The sequence below is a fragment of the Pinus tabuliformis genome, chromosome 9 (genome assembly GCF_031772625.1).
Source record: "Pinus tabuliformis cultivar Carrire ecotype Pingquan chromosome 9, CPIR1, whole genome shotgun sequence".
Lineage (NCBI taxonomy): Eukaryota > Viridiplantae > Streptophyta > Pinopsida > Pinales > Pinaceae > Pinus > Pinus tabuliformis.
The window spans coordinates 299379616-299385642 of record NC_142307.1 but is presented as its reverse complement, the minus strand read 5'-3'; the positions used below and the strand labels follow the sequence as shown (position 1 = coordinate 299385642).

The 6027-nt window shown below is 37.6% G+C and overlaps 1 pseudogene; it reads right to left on the bottom strand.

The window, feature by feature from the left end:
• Window positions 1-853: 853 nt before the first annotated feature.
• Window positions 854-1711, bottom strand: LOC149148395 (putative protein phosphatase 2C 47 pseudogene; annotated as a pseudogene).
• Window positions 1712-6027: the final 4316 nt, after the last annotated feature.

Here is a 6027-nt window from a genome sequence, read left to right as displayed (position 1 = left end):
AGAGCACAAGAGCTCAACATATTATTTTCTATCATAGATTGGACTATGATGGAAGCACAAAAACTTTACCTATGTATATGCCACTAGAATAAGTACAATATTTTTATATGGTTCATACTCTACCCACTTCAACTTAAAAATTATCATTACCAACTAATTAATTTTAATTTATATTATTAAGCATTTAAATAATTCTATAATTTAAATTTTTTTATAATAATATATATATATAATTTTATTATAATTCAATAATTTGATGATGATGGTGATGATGATGAGACCAAACATTGGTCTATCAGACCTAAAAAACAAATTATTTATAAAGATTTTATTCCTATGTTCAAAAAGCTTGGATAGAAGCCTTCCAAGATCACTATAATTTTGACATTGTAAAAGGCTAGGAAGGTCAGTATTGTAACAAAGATTGTGAAACTGAGATCTAATGTGGTTGTACGCGGAGCACTCATAATAGATTGTTGAATTTTGTAGTTAAACTAAAATACTAATAATGTTTTATCATTTATAATAACATTATTATAATAAATTTTTAATTTTGTAATTAAATAATAATAATACTGTTGTATATACAACATTTAAATAATGTTGATTTATGGTAAGAATTGGATGCGTATAAAATAACATTTATTGAAATAATGTAAAATGAATGATATAAAATTAAAGCCTCTCAATCTCAATTTCAATTTCAGAACTAATGTGATACATATACAAATTTCGCGTGTTAAGACTAATGCTGCTAAAATGGATTCCTTGTTAGAAGCATCAAAAGGGCAACACAGACAACAGCGATGGTGTCGTAAGTGAGAAGTTAGAAGTCAAGTGTAGGTCGTGGTGGTCAGGCTAAAAAGCAGATGATGACGACGGTGAGATTGTCACCAGAATCCCTGCGGAGAGCCTTGGTGACCAACACTTTGGAGCAACATTGGGGATCATTGCTTGACATTAGCTCTCTCCTGGCGATGGCTACGGCTGACTCGCTGCTCATCACATCCCAAAGACCATCGCAGGAAATGATGAGGAATTCATCCTCTTCGCTAAGTTCCACCTGCTGAACATCTGGGTCTGCACACAGAGGACGACGAGTCTTCACGTACAAGTCCTTGAGTGCTGTGGAGATTGCCAGCATCCTGTTGAGATACCCATCGTGAGTCACAAAACCCCCTTGGGACTTGATCCACAGTCTCTCGACACTCATGGTGGGCTTGTGATTAGTGGACATTTCAACAGCTATGCCGCCCCTTTTCCCTAAAACCGCCCGATAATTGCCAGCATTGGCCACCACAAGTGACTTTCCCGACACCATGGCCATAAGCGCGGCTGTGCCGAAACTGATGTGGGCCTCCACCAAGGCATCGTCAGCCTTGAGGAAATCATTTTTGAGGGCCTTCTCAACTCCTACTCGTACTCCTACTCCTCTGTCGCAAAAATCCACGTCGCCCTTGTGGAGTATCAAATTGAGGAGGTTTTCTTTAATAAATGTGGTTGCATCCCCACCGAAATGGCCGTCAAAGACTCCATAGAACGCCAGCGACTTGAAATCCGCTACCTTGTCCATGCGGATGTGCTCGTCTTCCATCTATGCTCAGGTGGGCCCTATGTCTGCCCAGCTACCAGAGCGTAACACCGGAATATAATCCTTCAATTCTTCAATTTTCTCACCCTGCTGATCTACTCTAGTACTACCTCCTCCCATTTCTTCTTCCTCTTCTGCATTGACAAATTAGATTTGATTTCTCCTCATCAACCTCTCCTCGTGGTAAGTATTTCTATTCTATTTCAATGACATTTCAAACCTTGGAGATAAAAAATTACATAGATACAATAGATTCAATATCAAACTCCTATAAAGCAAAAACCGTTGTGTAGTCTTCTTAAAAATTTGCATAAGTTTTGCTTGAAAAATTAATTTGAAGTGATTAAAAGGGCATAGTGAAGAAAATTATCATTAGTTGATGCCCCGAAAAAATAAAATGGAAACACCTAATAAGGAACCCAGAATCTCTACTATGACACATGAAGAAGAGGAAGAAATGAAACATGATATATCAAAATTACGAGACCAATACAAACATAAATATAAAAGGATTCAAAACAATGAGAGAAAAAATCAAACAACTACAATTCAAGAAACCAAACAACAATTGATGTAAAATATTCAATTTCCTTAAAAAGGAATTCATAAACAGTAAACTATATTGAAGATAAATACCTTGAAAATGATTTAACTTTAACTGCTCCTCTTCTTTCGTTGTAAGTGTAAAATATGCACTATCTTACGTTTTTGCATAACGTTCAAAAGAAAAAGACAATAAAATATGCAAGACATCTATTATTTTTTGCTTAAGCAAGAGTAGTTCCTTCTATTTCATTATATCAAGAATAAATTTACAGAATATACAAAAACCATGAACTCCGAGTGGCCTCAGGAAAGCCAAGGGCATGCTGCCAAAGTAAAGCTCCACCCCGCTACAACAAACAACAATAATCTCTCAAAACAAACCTTAGGATGAACCATAAAAAACAAAAGCCTAATCAAAGGCTCCACTATCCACCCACGTCTTTATTGTGACAAGCCCAACAAGACTCGTGGCCCCACAAAAAAGCACATACAGATCTGACCGTTAACACAACCCCACGAAATCGGACAGCACAGCGAAGTATCACACCACTTAAAATGTGTGAAACTTAACTCACGATGGAGGGTGGTTTCATCACCCCACCCTGGCCACGTGGCGGGAGCCTAATGGTATCACTCCCCAAAAAACTAAACCACTTACCATCCCAAATCTGCGCAATCCCCCATAATCCGCTTTAGCCTAGTTTTCCGACCATGATGAGGAATGAAGGGGAACTGCCTTCACCAAGAAACTAGAACCGCCCTTGTCCGGACACTCACGCCTCAGTACATGCAACAGATACCATTGTTGATTATGAATAGAACCTTGTACAACAATATGAAGAGAAAGGGACCTGGTCACTTTCCACCAGGGTGTTAAAACAAAACTTTGAACATATCTGTCTTCCTGGTGCCTCCCCGAGAACTGTGATCGAGCCTGTTTAGACATCATCATACAGTATCTTTCCTTCTGGCCCAATGTTTGAAAATTTCTCTATCTTCTACAACTTGTTCTTCACAAAGAGCTTTAACTCTGCCCTGAGACATTTCCTGCCACTTCATCTCAAATCTGCTCTTTGTATTAATCACTCCTTGGTTGGCAAGAGTGTCTGTTAGTTTGTTAGCTTCTCATCTAACATGTCTGAAACTAATAGTTCTTAGAATCAGAAGATGTTTTTGTATTCTTTGATACACTTGTATTAGTCTCTAGTGTTTTGAGAGCTTCTCCGGCGCTGCTCCACAACAGATTCTTTTAACAGCTTTTATATAGATTTCTGAGTCTGCCTCTATGATGACATTTGAGCTATGATTTAGATTCAGTTGTTCTAGGCATTGTTCTAAGGCCATTAATTCAGCCATGTTATTTGTGGCTTTACCTAAGTGGCAGTGGAAAATGAAGCTTATAATTCCATATTCATCTCTTAACACCCCTCCATATCCAGCTATTCCAGGGTTGCCTTTTGAAGCACCTTCAATATTGCATTTCAGGTATCCTTTCGAAGGAGGCCACCATAAATCCTTTTCTTTTCCCAAATTTCCTTCTTTTCTGTTGAGTCCATTGGTAATGATCTCTTTCATTCTTAGTCGCCTGAGGGTTCTCATCTCATTTACTATGGGAGGATTTTTGGGATAATGGAAAACAGTGGTACTAACTGTCTCTCTAATCGGCTTCAAGATTAGTTCCAACAGGCGAAGAGGACTAGATTTTTCATCCTTGAAAATTCTTTTATTCCTTTATTTCCAAACATTACAGATGATAAGCTTGGCGTAAAGGCCCAGGCCAGATTGAGAATCTCATTCTCCAAAAAGTTCCTTCTCCACTTTTTCAGGGTATTTGTGATGCTTCCTTTATCTTTGTCTATCTGTTGAAAAATGGTGGCAAAAGAGTTCTACAACCAGGTGGTAAAGGTGTAACTGTTAAGAATATGCTCTATTGTTTCCTCTTGAGTTTCACATAGCTGACATCTAGAAGGTCCAATAATCCCTCTTTTCCTAATGTTGTCCCAAGTTAAGATTTTTTTATGGTGAACTAACCACATGAATAGCTTGATCTTCATCCAGCCTTGTTGGCTCTAGAGTTGTTGCCAAGAATTCGTTGCGGTGCTAGAATCCAGGTTCAGGATAATCCTCTTAGCTTCTTTAATATTAAAGGAGCCTTCTTTATTGAGGCCCCATCTTAACTGATCCTGCCCCTCCTATACCGAGATTTTCCTTTGTTTTAGTATGCTCATAATTTCCTCAGCTTTTATTTTTAGGGGGTTGTCATCACTACAGTCTATGCTTCTCCAATTTCTCGATTTTCTGAAGTTGTGAGGAAGATTCCAGAAACTTTTAAATTTGGTTAGCCCCTAGGAATCTATTTCTTACTTGAGGTACCTATATTCCTATTTTAGCATCATTGCTTCTTGTTGCCATTTGTGCTCCCAAAAGAGAGCAAGATCTCCTACTCTGATTTCCCAGAAACTGTGGTCTTGTACTAGGCTTCTATTTTCCCAGGCTTTATTCCAGATGTAAGAGCCCTTTATGTTTCCAGACATTCTAATAAGATCATTAGTTTGCCATGAACTTGCATACTTTTCTTTCCAGGTTTTAGCCCATTGAGCTTCTGGTTCTTTAACCCATCTCCACCAGAGTTTGGCTCCTAGTACATTACTTAAAATTTCCTGATCATCTAATCCTAGTCCCCTGTGACTCTTAGGTTTGCAGATTTTATCCCAAGAAACAAGTGCCCATTTCTTCCTTGTTTCTTCCTTGCCCTAGAGGAAGTCTCTCTAGATATTCCTGAATTGTTGTAAGACCCCTTTGGGAGCTGGGAGGGCTGATAAAAAGAAAATCGGGATTGACTGTAGGATGGATTTTGTCAGAATCAACCTACCATCCAGGTTCAATGATTTGATGGTCCATTTTTTAACTTTGTCTTGCATCTTATTGAGCACCGGTTCCCAAATACTTTTGTGCAGGGGTCTGTCTGTAAGGGGAATTCCCAAATACTTTGAAGGGAGGGAATCCCTTTGAAAGCCCAGAATTCTTGAGATATTCTATGAATTGCAATGTTAGTATTTAAGAAAAAAAATTTGATTTGGAGAGATTGACTTCCATACCTGTGGCCAAAGAAAAATTATTCAGGATTTATTTGTACACTAAAGCTTCTTTGACTGTAGGAATTCCATGCAGCATTGTGTCATCCACAAATTGTTGATGAGTCATTGTTTGACCGTTCACGAATAATTGAAGTCCCTTAATTTTTCCCAAGGCTTTAGCCAGCTTAATGACTCTACCCAATCCTTCCATCATGACGATAAAGAGAAAGGGAGAGAGATGGTCGCCCTACCTAAGACCTCTAGAAGGAGTGAAGATAGCTGAGGGAGATCCATTCACTAGAATAGAAAAGCTGGAAGAAGTAAATATTAAATTTCTATAAAATATTAAATTTCTATAAAGTATTAAATTGCTATAAAATATTAAATTTCCTTAAAAAGGAATTCATAAACAGTAAACTATATTGAAGATAAATACCCTGAAAATGATATTGAATTTAACTGCTCCTCCTCTTTCGTTGTAAGTGTAACATATGCACTATCTTACGTTTTTGCATAACGTTCAAAAGAAAAAGACAATAAAATATGCAAGACATCTATTCTTTTTTGCTTAAGCAAGAGTAGTTCCTTCTATTTCATTATATCAAGAATAAATTTATAGAATATACAATAATCATGAACACCAAGTGGCCTTAGGAAATCCAAGGGCATGCTGCCAAAGTAAAGCTCCACCCCACTACAACAAACAACAATAATCTCTCAAAACAAACCTTAGGGTGAACCATAAAAAACAAAAGCCTAATCAAAGGCTCCACTATCCACCCACGTCTTTATTATGACAAGCCCAATAAGGCT